General features: G+C 43.0%; 1 protein-coding gene across 1 annotated transcript in view; it reads left to right on the plus strand.

Moving 5' to 3' along the window:
• The window catches only part of LOC126293367 (protein timeless homolog), a 422,426-nt gene that overhangs the window by 263,325 nt on the left and 137,555 nt on the right, over window positions 1–21,546 (plus strand). The window lies entirely within an intron of this gene.

Here is a 21,546-nt window from a genome sequence, read left to right on the forward strand (position 1 = left end):
GTGTCTGTTCGGTCGTCTGTAGACTGTGTGTCTGGAGACAACTGTTCCAGTGGCTGCAGTAAGGTCCCGAACAAGGCTAGCGGCACTGATGGTGAGATATCGGTCTTTTTGTGGTGTTGCACACTGTGGACGTCCCATACTGTAGCGTCTGGACACGTTGTTTTGCCTGCTGGAATCGTTGCCATATTCTTGAGATCACACTTTGTGGCACACGGAGGGCCCGTGCTACGACCTGCTGTGTTTGACCAGCCTCCAGTCGCCCTAGTATTCTACCCTTCATAACGTCATCAATATGTGTTCTTCGAGCCATTTTCAACACGCATTCACCACTAGTACGTCTGAAAACGTCTGCACACTTACTCGCTGCGCCGTACTCTGACATGCACCAACACACCTCTGCGTATGTGGACTGCTGCCAGCGCCACCGTGCGACGACCGCAGGTCAAATGCACCGGACGGTCCTACCCCGAGGTGATTTAAACCCGCAAACCGCCCACCAGAGCGTTGTTTCACCATGTATCAGCATTATGCTTAATTTATGTGCTGAGTGTACGTTACTGAACGGCGAAATCGGTCATGCGGTCGCCTTGTCTGAGTTGAAGGTTGCCTACCTTGCAACATCCACAGGTAACAAAAATTTGACTTTCAGTATGTCATGTGATTACTGACCGAATTAAAAAATTGAAAATGCTGCCATAGTGTACTCATTAAAAGACGTAACTTAACGATACACTATTGCAGACGGAAACAGTGTAGATAGCCTGGGGCAGGGTAACTGATGGCGCGCAAATACCCAGACTATATTCACCCAGTTTTCGAGAAAGGGAGCACGTAGATACTTTCAAGAAACTTAACATATAATTTTAGATTTTCATGAAACTTTTTCTCCCTGACAGCGCCACAGAAATGAACGGAAAAAAGGTATATAGCTTTCCACATTTTCGCTGTTCATGTAGTAAAACTTCAGCGTGAGGCGTGAAGTTTTAGTTTATTATTTTTGTACTGCTGAGTCTGTCCCAGACACATTTTGCACAAAGTGGCCATTTATTACACTGAATGTACCTGCAAAATCACATCATTGTACGACGTAAAGCTCATGAGATAAACAATGAGATGCACGAAAATTTCAGTGGCTTCTACCATAAAGGTTATACGGGGCGACCAAGATAAAAGATGACTCGCGTTTTACTGAAGGTGATATTTGAAGGTATCTGAGTGTCTGTATTTCTTAACTGTCGAGCGCCGCTCGTGATGTTGAGCGACGATTTAGTGATCGTTGCTACGTTGTCAGTTGTTAGTTTGAAGCCTGTTCTGAATACATCTGCGCAGAATGCCCATTTTAATCGCAAAAAGTGTGTTTATTGTTGAAAATTTTATTTGGTGTAAATTGTTCAAAACGTTAAAATGAAAGGTTCACGATGAAATACCCAGAGACAGATGCCCCTGGAAAAATGTTGTGCAGGAACTGAGCGCTAGATTTAGAGCAACAGGTTCAGTCGCTAACGCCAAACGTAACCGAGTACACAAAGTTTGTTCACCGAAAAATATTGAACGAATTCACGGATCTGTGGTAAGAAATCCACGGAAATCCAGCTAGGCGTCTATCCTCCCAACTGAACATCAAGCGAACGTCATGCCAGAACAAGTTGACGCTATTACAAATGTGAGCACACAAAGTAAGAGTGGTGCAAGCATTAAAACCTACGGATTACGCACAACACTATTGCGTATGGGTCACTCAACGCGTGTCACTGATTGTTAACTGTATCGATATCTTTACTTCAACTCAGACGAAGCATGGTTTCACCTTAGCACGTTCGCAAACTCTCAAAACACACGCTTTTGGTCGACAGACAATAGCGTGGGATTAGCCGAGCGGTCTAAGGCGCTGCAGTAATGGACTGTGCGGCTGATCCCGGCGGAGGTTCGAGTCCTCTCTCGGGCATGGGTGTGTGTGTTTGTCCTTAGAATAATTTAGGTTAAGTAGTGTGTAAGCTTAGGGACTGATTGCCTTAGCAGTTAAATCCCATAATATTTCACACACATTTGAACATTTTTCGACAGACAATACCCGGGAACGCTATGAGGTGCCTCTGCGTGATTTGAAAGTAGGCGTTTGGTGTGCAGTTTCAGGTCAGCGGACTGTGGGACCCATTTTCTGCTCTCAGATGTATGTAACGGATCTTTTGCAACCATTTATAGCGCAGCTTAAAAGAAGAAGGACCAGAGTTCGCGTTTTTCCAGCAAGATTGCGCTACGCTGCTGTCACACATCCTGAAGCTGTTAGAAAAGATCACAGAAATGAGACTTAGGAAGGTAGTAGAACCTTTGCTTGACGAAGAACAACATGGATCCAGGAAAGACCGAGATACTATGGATCATGCTTTTGCAGTAAGAATGCTGACAGAAAAGTGCTGGGAATATGGAAGAAATCTTGTAATTTTGTTTGTGGGCATTGAAAAAGTGTGCAGAAGATGTTGGAATGCCTGGAAGACCTAAAGGTACCAGAGTACCTATTTGATAAAGTCAAGATGTTGCACCAAAATTGCTACATCTGTGTTCCGATAGGCAACGGACGACGAGAGAGAGGTGTCCAACAAGGAAGCGCGCTATCAACACTCCTGTTTGTCATACTAATAGGCAAGATCATAAAATCTATCAAGAAAATAGATAGCTAACCAAATGCTCTGGTTTTTGCTGGTGATTTGATATTATGGGGAGTGACAGAAGCTGAAGCACAGAAGAAATGTAATGATTAGAACAAAACATTCAAAAATTTCGGACTAAAAATAAGTAAAACACGTAGAAATGACGGCGTCTACAAGCAAGGAACAATCTCAAACATATTTCTAGAAGGTGTGAAAGTAGAATCTGTTTCCCATTTCAAGTACCCAGGCAGCATGATCTCTGAAGAGCTGGACATACTCATCAGGACACAGATAGCATCCAATTTTTACAGTCAAATCACAAATTTTCTCTTGGAAGATACCTATTTTGTACCATACGGCAAGAAAGGAAGAATGAACTGTTTGTTTGTGTTAATAACGATCATCCTCCTCTACCTCCTCTGCATTGCTGCAGATGACGTGTCACTGAGCACATTTGTTCTGTGCATGCAGTACACGTGAGGTGCCTAGTTGTTTCCACTGCCCTGTGTGGAATACGAAGGTTCTGTTACAGTTCACTAACCTGCTGTCTTCTAGTTGATGTCCCCGGCGCAGAAAACAGCACGCAGGTCGTAGGTTCTGTATCTTGAGGCTGGAACTGACTTTTAGCGAGGTTCTGTTCTGAAATAATGTATCACTTCCTTGGGATGCCACTGACGTATTTTAATATAGCCACTCGAGAATACAACACCTTCTGATACAGCAAAGTACATGATCAAACACGATGTTTACGAAAATGTATTTTTACACTATTTGTGGCGCCTGTCTGTGCCTCATGACTACCGGAGTGAATCTTTTAATACTGAATACTGGCAAACACATCGTGCCACGGACAACATGACTGTACATCTCGACTGCCTAATCCAGAGTGACGAACAGGAACTTAAACAAAAATTGGAAACACAACCTACGACAGGCAACGTGTCTGTTCTTCTCGACTGCCTAATCCAGAGTGACGAACAGGAACTTAAACAAAAATTGGAAACACAACCTACGACAGACAACGTGTCTGTTCTTCTCGACTGCCTAAACCAGAGTGACGAACAGCCCGAAACACTTCGCGCGCCATACCAATAAAGGCGTGACCCGAACGTTTCCGAAGTGCTTCGTGGGCAATTTCGTCAGTCTTTTGTTTTTGATTTAAATTGTTTTTAATAATTTTAAAATGGCTCTTGACAGATATTTATATTAAAAAGTAGAGTCATTCCAATGAGTAGTTCAAATAATAATAATAATAATAATAATAATAATAATAATAACTATACCGTTTTGGCGCCCTTGCTCCGAACACAGCAGCCAATCACAGAGCAGTAGCATTATGCAGGCGGTCTTTCTCACGGGAATGGTACCGATTCTAACATCTGTCACATGTACCTCACACCACATTTCGACATCTATGGTACTTCTTGCATCTCCACTGCTCTGGGAACAGCTTCTTGGAGCCTAATATGATGGCTGACTAAGCCACAAATATTACAACCAATCCTAACATATGTTTTAGAAACATGTAGATTACTAAACAAAGAACACGGCAGAATGCAGGCAACAGAAATGAGATTCATTAGAACTATAAAATGAACAAGGACAAAATCAGGAATGCAGTGAATGGAAAAGTAGCTGGTATTTAGGTTCCTGTTACCAGGGTCGGAAAGAAACTCAGGCTTTAGTGACGTGATCATGTAATGACAATGAAAGATGTGCCAAAAGATATTCCTCAATCTTACACTACACTCGTTCGTCCTCTGTTAGAATATTGCTGCGCGGTGTGGGATCCTTACCAGGTGGGATTGACGGAGGACATCGAAAGGGTGCAAAAAAGGGCAGCCCGTTTTGTATTATCGCGTTATAGGGGAGAGAGTGTGGCAGATATGATACACGAGTTGGGATGGAAGTCATTACAGCATAGACGTTTTTCGTCGCGGCGAGACCTTTTTACGAAATTTCAGTCACCAACTTTCTCTTCCGAATGCGAAAATATTTTGTTGAGCCCAACCTACATAGGTAGGAATGATCATCAAAATAAAATAAGAGAAATCAGAGCTCGAACAGAAAGGTTTAGGTGTTCGTTTTTCCCGCTCGCTGTTCGGGAGTGGAATAGTAGAGAGATAGTATGATTGTGGTTCGATGAACTCTCTGCCAAGCACTTAAATGTGAATTGCAGAGTAGTCATGTAGATGTAGATGTAGATTTTAACCTCACAGGAAGAAGACCACGGGGAAGACCAAGAAAACGCTGGATGGAGACTATAATATCAAATATGGAGGAGAACGGACACAATTGGGAAGTTGTCCTGGAACGGAAGACGTATGAAGATAGAAGGAGATGGCGAGCGCTTGTATTCCACACCTGGGAACCTATAGTTGGAAAACAATAATGATGATGATGATGATGATGATGATGATGATGATGATGTAACGTCCATGAAGCTTTCGGAGAAGAACCTTCAGTTTCCACACATTTATTGTCACTCAGATCGCCCGATCTGTGTACCTGTGATTTTTATTTGTGGCGTAATTGAAAGGATAAAATCTACAGTAACAACTCGGGTACATTTGATGAACTGAAGACAGACATGTACGATGCGATTGGGGGAAACCACACCCAATGAATTAGCAAAAGTTTCCAGAAACGTGTTGATTTGTGTATCTAAGTTCATGGTGAACATTTTTAGCAACTCCTGTGAACTATTGACATATTGAATGTGCAGTATGTTTATTTTTTCATAGTAATAATTTACTATTCTGTATTAGCAATAAGTGAGTGAGTGAATTGTCTGTGTGTTGTTTATAAGACATGGAACCTCTCTTATTGTGGCGGCCCTGTATTTCTTAACGTCGAAGATTTAGCACATTTACTCGTTTGTAAGCGTATTCAAACGTTTTAATTTGTTTTACATATGGAAATTCTACTCTATAAAGAATCGGCGGTGTTGGCGGAGGGAAAGAGCTGGGGGAGGAAGAGGGGGGGGGGGGGGGAAATTTCTCATGTGCTATAAACAGTCAACACTATTGCAGCCACGACAGTCAGGTGTTCACAACGGCGACGACAGAGGATTTCGCCGAAAGTTCGAACTTTCACTTAGATCTTATAATTAAATGTTTCCCTGAGACATTTAAGTCTCTTTTTATTATCTAGGATAGTGATCGAAGCAGACGAACTGAAGCTGCCGCCGGGACTCGACCCCGGGTCTTCTTGCTTGCTAAGCAGAAATGCTAACCATTACACCACCGCAGTACGATGGTCAACGTTACTGTACGAACTACCTAATCTGAGTGCCCTCCCCAATACAAACTTCAGTTCATTTTCCCTTAAATATTGTCCCGGGCTCGAGTCCCGGCCGCAGCACAAATTTTAATTAATTTTGTCTGTTTCTATTATTATCGTAGACATTTCATTCAGATGTTAGGCGACAGGTAAACTTAGAATGTTTTATTGAAGGGACAGCCTCGAAAAGAAATTCAAAAATGTGTGTGAAATCTTATGGGACTTAACTGCTAAGGTCATCAGTCCCTAAGCTTACACACTACTTTACCTAAATGATCCTAAGGACAAACACACACACACACACACACACACACACACACCCACGCCCGAGGGAGGACTCGAACCTCCGCCGGGAACAGCCGCACAGTCCATGACTACAGCGCACTAGACCGCTCGGCTAATCCCGCGCGGCGAAAAGGAATTGACACGTATTTTTGGAACAGCAGCACAGTAGAGGTGAGTTTACTGGCTGAATGGTGGTGGGCGGAATTCTCGGCGCCCTCTCTTGATGGCTAGTGGCTAGTGTGTGACGTGGGCAGAGCCGGGCTTTTGTCTTTCATTGTCAGGCCTGGAGTGGGGGAGACACATTCGGCAGCGCTGCGCTTTTGGGGTGGCTCAACACGGCGTGTGGAGTCAGCGCTTTGTATGTTGCATGAGGGCAGGGGTGCATGCTCATGGGCTGGCCCGAGGGGGGTCTGAAGCACCGTTGTTAGCTTGTAGTGCTTTCCAAGAGCAGCTGCCAGGGTGTGGGGGGAGTTGTAGTAGCCAACAGCACGATGCACTGGCGGTTGCTACGGTAATCTCAGCTACACTCATGCTCATAAATTAAGAATAATTGCAGAATATGGTGCCTTACAACGTGGCACTACACACAACTGGCGCTAATATCATAGGCACATAGGGAACACACACATATCTAAGTCCACAGTATCGGTGATAAGTTGAGAAAACCGGCCCCTAACACATATGCTACAAAAAGCCACTGTTTCCTGCTCATATTCCACGACATCGATATGGGATATGATCACCATGCACACGTAAACAGGCCGCACAACGGGTTGGCATACTCTGGATCGGTTGTCGAGCAGCTGCTAGGGTATAGCTTCCCATTCTTGCACCAGTGCCTTTGGGAGTTCCTGAAGTGTGCTAGGGGTTTGAAGACGTGCAGCGATACGTCGACCGATAGCATCCCAGACGTGCTCGATGGGGAGGTTTGGAGAACAGGCTGTTTCAAGGTACTGCTACCCGATGGCACCTAGGTGGGGCCGTGCGTTTCATCCATCAGGGAGAAGGTGGGACCCACCGCACACCTGAAAAGGCGGACATACTGGTACAAAATGACGTCCCCATACACCTGACGTGTTAGAGTTCAAAATGGCTCTGAGCACTATGGGACTATCTGAGGTCATCAGCCGCCTAGAACTTAGAAATAATTAAACCAAATTAACCTAAGGACATCACACATATACATGCCCGAGGCAGGATTCGAACCTGCGACCGTAGCGGTCGCTCGGTACCAGACTGTAGTGCCTAGAACCGCACGGCACTCCGGCTGGCTCCATTTGAGGAAAGAGCCATAGTTCTAGTACATCCAGGTAAGAAACACCAGTTACAGTTGCTTGACCGAAAAAGAGAGCCCGATAAACTTTATGCCGTGATATGGCACAAATAGCATTCAGTTCAGGCGAATTTCCTTGATACTGTACCATATTGCGGGGGTTCTGCTGACTCCCAAACGCACACACTGTGTTCTCATTTCCACTTAAGTGAATGTCGATTCATTCCTCAAGCAGCAACATTTCGTTTGCGACGTTGGAACGTAAACTGTAGTCTGTAGTCGTGGAGATGTATCAACTGCAAACTATGTAATTCTGAACTGGTTTCCTGGGGCTACGCGCTAAAGACTCTCTCACTCGATTAACTTCTCGTAGTTGGATTTCACAGTCATATGATATTTCTTAAAAGACATCATAGTCGCCGTTGACTGTGTGAAATATTTTATTATTACGATTGAAATTTCGGCCTTAGGGCCATTTTCAAGTAACACTGCAAAAGTTATATTCTGTCAGAATATAAGACTATCTGACATGAGTACATGTAGTCGTGAAAATGCAGCCTTGCGACTCTCGCATTCGGAAGGCTGCATTTTGACGACGACATGTAATGTCCCTAGATAGTCTTATATTCTGACAGGAAATGGCTCTGAGCACTATGGAACTTAACATCTGAGGTCATCAGTCCCCTAGAACTTAGAACTACTTAAACCTAACTAATCTAAGGATACCACACACATACATGCCCGAGGCAGGATTCGAACCTGCGACCGTAACTGCAGCGCGGTTCTGGGCTGAAGCGCCTAGAACCGCTCGGCCACACCGGACGGCATTCTGACAGAATGTAACTTCTGCAGTGTAACTTTAAAATGGCCCTAAGGTCGAAATTGCAATCGTAATAACGAATATTTCATACAGTCAACGTGACTATGATGTCTTTCAAGAAACTCTTTCATTCGTTCAACGCGGTCTTCAATCACACCTGGTCGTCCCGTATTCTTCCCTTTGCGAAGACAGCCTGTGTCTTCAAATTGATGATACTGCCCTACGGATGTTGCTATCATTTGGGGGGTTAGAATAGGGTGTGTACTTGCCGGAAAATCCAAGAAAAACCTTGAAATTTTTTCATCCGAGAGAGAAGCGGGAAAAACCCGGGGATTTTTCAGAATTCCGGAAACTTTTCACTGCCTCGGTTGGATGAGTTAAATTTTTGTACTTTCTGCTGATTAAGATCTGATACTGTAACAAATAAATCTACTTTAGCCCGCTACTGTAGAATTATACCGCAGCAGTAAAACGTAAACCAAAAAAACACCTATCTAAAACTTTAGTTGCAAAGAAAATGCATTTACAGCCACAAAACACAGTGCGCACATAAGCGTTCGCCGATAAAAAAGTAAGTCAAAGGCTGGAACAAAGACTATGCAATACTTCATATCAACTGCTTTCGGTGAGCGTGGCATCGCAACTGTTTATATAACAGGTCACGAGAAAATATTGCAAATGGTGGTTTGAGAAATGGTACTTTCAAAGTAAATTTGCTTTTACGCAAGATGAACTATGTTACGCATGAGAATGTACGATGAATTTCTGAAATCACAGAGCGTTTTACTCTTATTCAAAACAACACTTTCAGAACTAGCCACTTTAAAAAATTTCGGATGCAGAAGACAAGACATTTATGTCATCATTTAAAATTTTACTGGCACGTTCGTGTTTGATGTATCTTAAAGGGTAACACACACAATAAGACCAATATTATGTATGAAAGTTCTGCTTTCCTTGTAGCTATACTCTTATGTATTAGCTATACTCTGTGTATATTAATTTAAACCATGAACGTTTCCTATTTGTGTATTCGCTCTGCTTAACAATGGTGTTGCTATTGGATGACTACATCACGTGTCGTAAGTTAAAAAATATCTGCTTCCATTTGCTGGCGAGATAACGTGACAGAACCATGATTGGCCGATAAAACTCATCGCAATCTGGATTTCAGTGCATCAGAAACTGAAGTGCAGTGTTTAGTGAAATTCGTATTTATACTTTCGTAGTACAAAAATATGAAGCGTACATGCTTTTGTTCATAAAAGAACTTTCAAAACGCATTATTTGTTTGCTGGTGAAGTGGCAGGAAATGGCGTTTAAAACCTTTACCATTCAAAGAACTTATACGTTTTTCAGTTCCGAGGGAAGATATATTGTCACATACCACAGAGAAAGTGTATTTTTCACCCAGGAAAATGAGTGTTTTCCCTCAGGAAAAAGTGTGTTATTATCTGGGAATTTTTTTTCGTTGTCCGTTATACACCCTGTACAGTGGAATTCAATACGGAAGGCAAGTTGCACTATAACAGCAGGGTCAGTTCTTCCAAGCTGTAAAACTAAAAGCTTCCTGTTCAATAATTACCATCTTTGCTACTGGCATTTTCTAACCGAAGACAAGGAAAACAATACATGCGGACGCCCACAGGTATACTAAATTGCTTTTTCATTTGATGTATTATTTATAATTGTAAGTCAAATGTAATAAATGCTACAAAGCCTTAAATTCGCGATATTCATTTTGAAACACCCGGTATTTAATGTTAGCTCATGGCTTGCAGCAAATACTAGAGATACTTAATGCTAAGCCTTATTTCTTCATTTCCCAGCGGTTCTAGGCGCTTCAGTCTGGAACCGCCCGACTGCTACGGTTGCAGGTTCGAATCCTGCCTCAGGCATGGATGTGTGTGATGTCCCTAGGTTAGTTAGGTTTAAGTAGTCCTTAGTTCTAGGGGACTGATGACCTGAGATGTTATGTCCTATAGTGCTCAGAGCCATTTGAATTTCTTCATTTCCTCCATAATCAAGACCGCATACTGAAGAGTTGTCTGACCGTATTACTAAGTAGGTTGTACCTGGAATATAATTGTTCTGCTGGAGTTCTCACGTGACTTGAACTTTGTAATGAAGGAGCGACGAGATTTTTTTAAGTCGCATTTTGTAAGAACCTTCCCGCGACGAGACAGCTGTTTAACCGTAATGACGGCGTAAAGGACGACACGCCACTTCCAGAATCTCGCAGTCGCAGTAATAGGCGGCAGATGGCACCAGTAATTGCCCTATTCCGACGGCGCAAATGGCAGAAGCTGTCGCAAAGTTTGCTGCTCGCTCGTTCAACAGCGGGGACCTCGTTCCCACCTTACAGCGAAGCGCGTGCCCGCTCTCTCCCTATCTCTTTTCCCGAAATTTTCCGCGCAATTGCTGCCTCGACCCTCCCTCGCAGCGAAAACTCACCCGCACGGGCAATAACAGTTTTAATTACAAGCGGCGCGGGATCTGCGCGGCCGCCATTTTGCGACAAAAGACGGCTCTTAGCGGCCGACGGCAGCGCCGCGCAGCGGCCGTTCGCGCTAACAGCTGTCCCCTCGAAGAGAGCGCTTCCGGGATTTCTCGTCCAATAAACGCTCTGTACTTTTTTCTTGTAATTAAACTGGAAGTTTTCGCAAAAAAAAAGAAAATAACTTGCCGAAACTGCTTAGCGCGCTCTTCGTATAAAGCACTCCATTGCAAAGACTGAGGTAGTAGGTAGGTTAGCTAAGTTTTCTTAACAATGAAGCGCACCATCAACGGGGCATATTCGTGGTGATTGAGTTAAGCACCTATTTCTCTACGTGATGTGCCGGCCACCTAAGTTCCCTTACCATGAGGGAGGAGGGGGGGGGGGGGGGCGCGGGGGTGTATTGTATGCCCACCCTAAGAAACGTTTTTCAGAAATTCGGTGATAGTTGTCAGTTTATATTAGCAAAATAATTTTAAACGTATGGATGTGTTAGTAGGGTCGTGACGCACCTTGTACGCGTTTAAAGAGTAGCTCTCTTTATTTTACCCAGGCAAACATATGTGGGCAAAATCGCAATTTATCTTAGTTTAATAACCATAAAATGAACCCTTTGTTGTTGTTGTTGTGGTCTTCAGTCCTGAAACTGGTTTGATGCAGCTCTCCATGCTACTGTATCCTGTGCAAGCTTCTTCATCTCCCAGTACCTACTGCAACCTACATCCTTCTGAATCTGCTTAGTGTAGTCATCTCTTGGTCTCCCTCTACGATTTTTACCCTCCACACTGCCCTCCAGTACTAAATTGGTGATCCCTTGATGCCTCAGAACATGTTCTACCAACCGATCCCTTCTTCTGGTCAAGTTGTGCCACAAACTTCTCTTCTCCCCAATCCAATTCAATACTTCCTCATTAGTTATGTGATCTACCCATCTAATCTTCAGCATTCTTCTGTAGCACCACATTTCGAAAGCTTCTATTCTCTTCTTGTCCAAACTATTTATCGTCCATCATTCACTTCCATACATGGCTACACTCCATACAAATACATTCAGAAATGTCTTCCTGACACTTAAATCTATACTCGATGTTAACAAATTTCTCTTCTTCAGAAACGCATTCCTTTCCATTGCCAGTCTACATTTTATATCCTCTCTACTTCGACCATCATCAGTTATTTTGCTCCCAAGTAGCAAAACTCCTTTACTACTTTAAGTGTCTCACTTCCTAATCTAATTCCCTCAGCATCACCCGACTTTATTCGACTACATTCCATTATTCTCGTTTTGCTTTTGTTGATGGTCATCTTATATCCTCCTTTCAAGACACTATCCATTCCGTTCAACTGCTCTTCCAAGTCCTTTGCTGTCTCTAACAGAATTACGATGTCATCGGCGAACCTCAAAGTTTTTATTTCTTCTCCATGGACTTTAATACCTACTCCGAATTTTTCTTTTGTTTCCTTCACTGCTTGCTCAATATACAGTTTGAATAACATCAGGGAGAGGCTACAACCATGTCTCACTCCCTTCCCAATCACTGCTTCCCTTTCATGTCCCTCGACTCTTATAACTGCCATCTGGTTTCTGTACATATTGTAAATAGCCTTTCGCTCCCTGTATTTTACCCCTGCCACCTTCAGAATTTGAAAGAGAGTATTCCAGTCAACATTGTCAAAAGCTTTCTCTATGTCTACAAATGCTAAAAACGTAGGTTTGCCCTTCCTTAATCTAGCTTCTAAGATAAGTCGTAGGGTCAGTATTGCCTCACGAGTTCCAACATTTCTACGGAATCCAAACTGAACTTCCCCGAGGTCGGCTTCTACTAGTTTTTCCATTCGTCTGTAAAGAACTCGCGTTAGTATTTTGCAGCTGTGACTTATTAAACTGATAGTTCGGTAACTTTCACATCTGTGAACACCTCCTTTCTTTGGGATTGGAATTATTATATTCTTCTTGAAGTCTGAGGGTATTTCGCCTGTCTCATACATCTTGCTCACTAGGTGGTAGAGTTTTGTCAGGACTGGCTCTCCCAAGGCCGTCAGTAGTTGCAATGGAATGTTGTCTACTCCAGGACCCTTTCTTATATCACTCTTATTCGCCACATACAAATGTTACCTCACAGTAATGACCCATGCAAAGACTTAAGCAGCGCAGTTGATTCAGATCTCTGCCAAACGCTTACTTGACTACTAACTATTTCGTAGATTGCTGCCTCATTGTGGAATTCTACTGCAAGGCCGGAATCTGGATCGGTTTCTTGCGCAGGTCGTGGTTTTTTTTTCTCGCCTACATTGCTGTTCATTTTGTATTACTACTGCTTACCTGGACGTGTGGCAACACAAATTATTACTGTGATATCCAGTGCCTGTGTTATGCTGAATTCCTATACAAAGAACCTTTGGGCATGCGTGCATGTCCGAAGGAACGGACACTGCGGCGATTACAGCCGTTATGAAATACATTAAATGTTAATGTAAACTTATTGCTATGTTACCACAAACAATTACGGAGGAATATGTAGCGGAACATTAGAAGGCAGTGTTATTACTTTATACACAGGCGCGCTCGCTCGAGGGTATATCCACGCATTTTCACTTACCGAGCTGTGATTACTTTATGACGAACACAAAAAATTTAGAAATGCGAATTTCGTTAACTGTTGTTGACTTTTACTTACTACGTACTTTGTAAAGAGATACTGATGTGTAAATAAGGTGCTGAATCTGTAAATCTCCACTACGACATTCATTGTGGAAAGTGAAATAAGTACTAAGACTTAAATTTTTAGGACAAGTTTAACTGAATAATTTTAAACATTTATGGAACGTAATAGAATAATTCGGTAAAAAACTAAAACATTTTTCAAAATTTTAAAATGTAAAAAAACAGGTTAAATCACAATATTTCAGAAGGGCGAACCCAAAAAATTTAAACACGCGAATTTCGTTAACTGTTGTTGACTTTTACTTACTACGTACTTTGTAAAGAGATACTGATGTGTAATTAAGGTGCTGAATCTGTAAATCTCCACTACGACATTCATTGTGGAAAGTGATATAAGTACCAAGACTTAAATTTTTAGGACAAGTTTAACTGAAAATTTTTAAACATTTATGGAATCTAATAGAATAATTCGGTAAAAACTAAAACTTTTTTTCAGAATTTTAAAATGTAAAACAACAGGTTAAATCACAGTATTTCAGAAGGTAGGCATAAAGTACTGCTCCCCCCACCTCCATGGTATTAAAAGTGGCAGATATAGCAGATGACCCGAAACCGCAAATCTTGAGCGAAAGTGACATATGGTGTGCGGGTAGTAACCGTAACAGAACGTATAATCTTTTCAGCGGACATTAGCGATTTATTAGACGGCAACATCAGACCTACCACACTGTACGCTGACAACGGGGTCGTCCGCGTAAGGTATCGTCGCTGGATAACCTTAACCCAGTGTAGAAAAACTGTATTTGCAGCAGCAGTTTGAGCTGCAGTTGGCACCACAGGCTCACACTCTCACAAATCGGGTAGTTCAAGGACAGCTCCGAGCCAGACGCCCTGTACAGTTCATTCCACTGACCCAAACAACCGATATTTGCGATTTCCGTGGCGTCAAGAGAGGGCGAGGAGGAGGTCTGTTGTGTTTCCTGGTGAAAGCTGGTTCTGCGTCTGTGCCAGTGGTGTTCGTGTGTTGGTTAGATGGAGTCCAGTTGGAGGCTGCCAACCAATCTATCTGCTAGACCAACACCGACTCAAAGGAAGGCCTCGCCGCTAGTTGGTGACGTCACGTCAGCTAGGCACGGCGAACGCCAGGTCTGTCGCAGGCATACTCATAATGGTGGTGTCTCCCTCTCTGACACAGGAAAATGTGAAACTATTGGCGGTAGTTGACCGACACACATTGTTCTGAGAGATTTCTGCAATCAATTAATTGTGCAATTCATTACACTTCTAAACAAATAGAGTACTCCTGGACTTAAATTTCCACCTGTTTTAAGGATTGACATACAAAAACAACTTCACGGTCCAGCAGCAACAGGATTCGTGCTTCTTCGCCTTATTTATAAATCTGAGGAAGTTACGTTTGTACTGGGTTGCTTTTACAAGAAACTGTGAACATATTGGTGCTCTTCCTTAGGTATCTCGGTTGACTACGGGGTGAGGAGCACTGGATGTTAATGAAATATCTTGCGATTGTACACGTTGGGGGATGGGGTGGGCGACTGAAAAAGAGGCAAAAGAGAGATACTTGTTTTATCAAATATTTTTTTATCTTATAAAGTTTCTGCTTTCAGTTGCAAGAAGGTAATATTTATCTTTTGTAATGTGCATGTTTAAAAAAAATTTAAGCTCAGCAGTATTTTCGATGTATGAAGCTATTTTGTTTCCTGTTTAGAATTCCTTTCGTTGAAAACGACTGTAATCTAATAACTGGCAACAGTTGGACATTTACACATGTAAATTAGTACACATTTCCAGTGACGAAGTCAAACGAAAATAAATAAATAAATAAAAGAAACGAGTTCATTGTAAGGGGGTTGGAGTAAGTTTGGATAGCAAAATGGATCAAGTAAGTATAGTTACTTCAATGTAAAATTTCCGAAGCTTGTTTCGACAGGGTTCAGTAATACAGAAGTACGATCTTCATTTGTACCTTTGCGATCGGAAGAAAATCGTTCATCTAAATAAAACTGCAGAATCCAAAACAATACCAAACATTTTGTCCAAAAATAAGGGCTTTATAGTGATGAGCACGCCCAGGCGTTTCTGCCTGCAACAGACCTGGCGTTCGCCGTGCCTAGCTGACGTGACGTCACCAACACGAATTCGTATATCAGGTGGAGCATTCTCGTACCCTTGTTGTGATTCGACCTTTTCCAGCAGGATAACGCTCGCATACGTTCCGCTGTTTTAACGTAATATGCTCTACAGAGTGTCGACGTGTTGTACCCACTAGGGTGGACTCGGATAGGCGCACCGGCCCCGGATCGAATCCGCCCGTCCGACTAGCGACGAGGGCCGTTGTGCCGGCTAGCCTGTATGTGGTTTTTAGGCGGTTTTCCACATCCCGCTAGGTGAATACCGGGCTGATTCCCACGTTCGGCCTGACTTACTGACATTTGAAACGCGTTCGCACTATTCCATGGCTTACGCTGGACGCAAGACAGCTGGGGTACACTGATTCCATCCTGGGAGGAAGGAGTTGGCGACAGGAAAGGCATTCGGCCACCCCTTAAATTAACATGCTACGTCCGTTTAACCATAACAGCAGACCCCGCAAGTCGGGATAAATGCTGTGTGTGTGTGTGTGTGTGTGTGTGTGTGTGTGTGTGTGAGCGAGAGCGAGAGAGAGAGACGACATGTTGCCTTTGCCTGCTGGAACACCAGATCTGTATTAACCGTCCCCGTACTGACAGACCAAGTTCAACAAACATGGAACTCCATCCCACAAACTGACGTCTGGCACTCGTACAGCGCAATGCATCTACTTCGCACGCTATCATTCAACGGTCTGGCTGTTACACCGGTTGTTAATGTAGCAGCATTTCACATTTGCCACGGCTTACCTCACGCTTGTATTATCTTACGATCTTTCGACGTTAACGACTTAAATATGCTACCTAGACAAAACTGTTCCAGAAATTTCATTACTCTGCAGTAGTTATTTTTTCGTGCTTCGATTTACTTATTGGATTTTAAAGTTTGCTGCGTCTGTTTCTGAAATTACAAAAATTACTCGGAAACATAAAGATTTTTGCAAATTTAAAAACTGTTCAAAGTTACAACGTGATAATGCACTCAGGAACAACTTCAAAAGTGTTGCAATTGAGAGAATCTTGATAGTACTGTATGTAATAATGTGTGTGTTACATAATAACTCTACTGCACAGCAGTAATCAGTAGGCGAAAACAAATTAAGAGATAGCATTATCAAAAACCTGTTTGTTACATGTTACAGGCATTTTAAGATAGAAACTACCGGCAACTAAGACAAATTTCTGTTTTCAAGGTAGAAAAAATTACTAAGACATTAAACAGAATCAGTTCATTTGCAAATATCACGGATTTCATGGTCAAGAACCTCCTGTTTGAGCAATATGGTGCGCAACTGACGAAATATGGCTTTCCCGTAAAAAATAGGCAGAATTCTGCTCACCATAAACACTGTAACTGAAGAATTAAGAATATCCTCCAAATAGCAAATAAATGTGTTGTACAGCACTTGAATATGTTTTTTTTTTTTAAATAAAAGCGTCCCTTCCATCTCTGGTCGGGACTCTGTTTTTTTTTTTTTTTAAATCTTTATTCAACATCAATAATAATAATTATACAATGTTAACCCACTTCCTTAATAGCATTAGTGGGTCATAATATTAATACATTTATTATTATTACAATGCAGCATACTACAAAATATGATGTGCTACAGGTTACTACAACAATGGGCACTGTACTAACTATCCCTACTACTTAAGAAACTATTACTGTCACTAATTGCTAATTTCTACACCTGCAGCGTCACATATGTGCCAGTAGAATATATAAACCTACTTTGCAAGCCTTGCTCTTCGAGCTAACCCCAAAGAGCTTGCCCCTGGCACTGGGCAGGCCAAGATGTTAACTCGCTGCAGTTCCCTAACCTAACATAATATCCTATTCTAAGTCCTACGAAACTAACTTATCCTAAGTCAAATCCGGTGCATCTCTAAGTCGGTGAGATTGACTCCTCCTCCCCCTATATGTTTATTTTATACGTACAAACGTCACACAAAAGGCAGTCTCGTGTGTCACGACACCGCCAACAAGAGAAAATGGCGGAAACTGCAATTGGCGGTCCAATGTGCGTATTCCTTCGTGTTACACTAAAATCTGTCACTAGTTTGAAACAGCGACTAGAACACATCATGTATTCCTGCAAGTACAACAAATCAATTGCCGCAAGTAGCAAGTATTAAAGATCATTAACTGGAAACGGCTTGACCGATTTGGTTGATTTTTTTGTTCTGTTCGTAATTTGTATTTGGTAAAGGTGTTGTTTGTATGAAAAAGAAAATTGCGTTCAGTTTGAGAGCTCAGTTGTCAAATGTTTCCATAGCAAAAAATATGATTGACAGTTATATAAATGTAACGTATACAGGGGAAACGTTGTTGCCGAAAATCTCGAAGTTCTTGACCGGTTCATAACAAATTTTTGCACAAATCTCTGATGAACGTTCGGACAGGCTATATATTCTTGTAATTTGATATAATACATACATATGTACGTAATATGTAAAAGGAAGCGGAGTTACCACAAATCTCGAAAAGAACTTGACCGATTTACTTCAAATTTTCACACGATAGTATGACATTCGGACGGACATAGGCAGGTAGGCTATATGCTTTTGTAATACATGTAACATATACAAATATATGTGTAATATATAAAGAGAGGAACCTTTTTATCACATATCTCGAAAAGTTCTTGACCGATTTGCTTCCACTTTTTACACGACACTCTAATGAACGCTATATATTTTTTTAATATATTAAGGCCTTGATGGATTTACTTCAAATGTTTACACAATACCATGCTGAACATTCAAACGGTAATGGGCATAGCGAGTGGTGAAAAGGAAATGGACAGAGAGGGAACGAGGAGGAGATGTATGGACGGAGAAGGGGATGAGAAGATGGGCTGAGAGAGGGGTCAAGAGATTTAGGATGTGTATGCAGTTCCCATGCGTATTTAGCAACTGCGTAGCATTGCCGGATTCACTAGTAAAGCATATATTGGGCAGTAAAAAGTGACATTGCTGGACAGCATTCTTATTTTGTACAGCAGAAAATCTTTGAAATCAGTTAAACGTTTGTAATAGTAAGGGTAAAACGCCCTAGTATATAGTATCTGGGCAGCAGGTCAAAATTCCATGGCAGCAAATAAATAAACAAAAACGAAGTTTTTGGATGCAGGGAAAGTTACGAGGGCCGTTCAAAAAGTATCACAATTTTATTTAGAAAATTAGTCTTCTTTAAGGTACCATTGTTTGACAATAGCCATCTTGAAGGTATTCCCTTCAGCTTTTACGCACCTCTTCAACGCTGCTGCCGCTGCTGGAAAGCCTCTTTTAGTATGATGCGCAGCTGGTCCGTCTAATTCGGCATGATTTCTTCCATGTTCTGTAATCTAATCCCTTTCAGAGTCTCTTTCAGTTTAGATCAGTCAGTGCTAGATCAGGTGAACAGGGAGGCTGAGAAACTACATGCGTGTTGTATGTTGGCCAAAAAACTGTGAATTAATTCAGAACGATGAGGGAGTGCGTTATCGTGTTGAAGCTGCCGACTGCCCGCTGCCCACAAGTCCGGCCGTTCACGTCTCACTGCTTCACGAAGGCGACGCAGAACCTCTTGGTAGTTGGTTGGTTGGTTGGTTTGTTTGGGGGAAGAGACCAAACAGCGAGGTCATCGGTGACGTGGGATTAGGGGAGGATGGGGAAGGAAGTCGACCGTGCCCTTTCAAAGGAACCATCCCGACATTTGCTTAGAACGACTTAGGGAAATCACGGAAAAGCTAAATCAGGATGGCCGGACGCGGGATTGAACCGTCGTCCACCCGAATGGGAGATCAATGTTCGTGATAGTACTCACTAACGTTAGTCCCTTCTGGAGCGGACTCATGAGGAACCTCGGAGTCTAAAAAGACGGTCAGCGTGACTTCCACATTGCTGTGGACATGCCTCGCTTTTTTGGGTCACGAGGGTGTTAAAGGCTTCTAATGCGGTGATGATTGGAAATTCGTTTCTGGATCGTACCCATAAACCCAGGACTGACGACCATCGCTGTGTTAAGAAAGTCGGGATTACTGTTCACAGTATCCAGCATGCCCTGAATCTTGCTTCTGCTCATTTGTCAGCAACTGACAAGGCTTTGCTGACGACGTCCAGAGGTCTAAATGTTCCGCTAAAATCGAATGATTGGGTTCAGTACTAACTGCGAGTTAGCTGGTCGCGATTCGTCTATCCTGCATCACCAGGGCCCGTTCGTTATCAATGACAATCTCATTTGCCGATATTGAGGACCTAAGCTGAAAACAAACTTTGGTACAGCAACGTTTTTCACCCACAGCACAAAATTCGAGACCTACCACCGACACTACTGGCCATTAAAATTGCTACACCAAGAAGAAATGCAGATGATAAACAGGTATTCATTGGACAAATATATTATACTAGAACTGACATGTCATTCCTAAGAAATCAGTACCCAGAACAACCACCTCTGGCCGCAATAACGGCCTTGATACGCCTGGGCATTGAGTCAAACACAGCTTGGATGGCGTGTACAGGTACAGCTGCCCGTGCAGCTTCATCACGATACCACAGTTCTTCAAGAGTAGTGACTGGCGTATTGTGACGAGCCAGTTGCTCGGCCACCATTGACCAGACGTTTTCAGTTGGTGAGAGATATGCAGAATGTGCTGGCCAGGGCAGCAGTCGAACATTTTCTGTATCCAGAAAGGTCCGTACAGGACCTGCAATGCGGTCGTGCATTATCCTGCTGAAATGTAGGGTTACGCAGGGATCAAATGAAGGGTAGAGCCACGGGTAGTAACACATCTGAAATGTAACGTCCGCTGTTCAAAGTGCCGTCAATGCGGAGAAGAGGTGACCGAGACGTGTAACCAATGGCAGCCCATACCATCACGCCGGGTGAAACGCCAGTATGGCGACGACGAATACACGCTTCAAATGTGCGTTCACCGCGATCTCGCCAAACACGGATACGAACATCATGATGCTGCAAACAGAACCTGGGTTCATCCGAAAAAAAATGACGTTTTTCCATTCGTGCACCCATGTTCGTCGTTGAGTACACCATCGCAGGCGCTCCTGTCTGTGATGCAGCGTTAAGGGTAACCGCAGCCGTGGTCTCCGAGCTGATAGTCCATGCTGCTGCAAACGTCGTCGAACTGTTCGTGCAGATGGTTGTTGTCATGCAAACGTCCCCATCTGCTGACTCAGGGATCGAGACGTGGCTGCACGATCCGTTACAGCCATGCGGATAAGATGCCTGTCATCTCGACTGCTAGTGATCGGAGGCCGTTGAGAACAATCATAGCGTTCCATATTACCTTCCTGAACCCACCAATTCCATATTCTGCTAACAGTCATTGGATCTCGACCAGCGCGAGTGGCAATGTCGCGATACGATAAACCACAATTGCGGTAGGCTACAATCCGCCTATCAAATTCGGAAACCTGATGGCACGCCTTTTTCCTCCTTACACGATGCATCACAACAACGTTTCAGCAGGCAACGCCGGTCAACTGCTGTTTGTGTATGAGAAATCGGTTCGAAACTTTCCTCATGTCAGCACGTTGCAGGTGTCGCCACCGGCGCCAACCTTGTGTGAATGCTCTGAAAAGCTAATCAGTTGCACATCACAGCATGTTCTTCCTGTCGGTTAAATTTCGCGTCTGTAGCACGTCATTTTCGTCGTTTAGCAATTTTAATGGTCAGTAGTGTATGTGTGTTTACCTGACGACGGCTAGCGAGCGGCTGGTGTTTTCCGCAGTCGTGAGAAAAAGTCAGGCATGCGCACTTGATGTGGCTACAAACAGGTCGCCCAGGAGCACCGATGCCATCGTTGGTTTCAACAACAAAAAATAAGGTCGTTTGTAACAGACCTTGTACAGCGTCGCGTAAGAACAAGTGGACGCAGCCTCTCTGAGAATAATGAGTTTGGCGACCAGAATGTGCGTC

The sequence above is a fragment of the Schistocerca gregaria genome, chromosome 10 (assembly GCF_023897955.1).
Source record: "Schistocerca gregaria isolate iqSchGreg1 chromosome 10, iqSchGreg1.2, whole genome shotgun sequence".
NCBI lineage: Eukaryota > Metazoa > Arthropoda > Insecta > Orthoptera > Acrididae > Schistocerca > Schistocerca gregaria.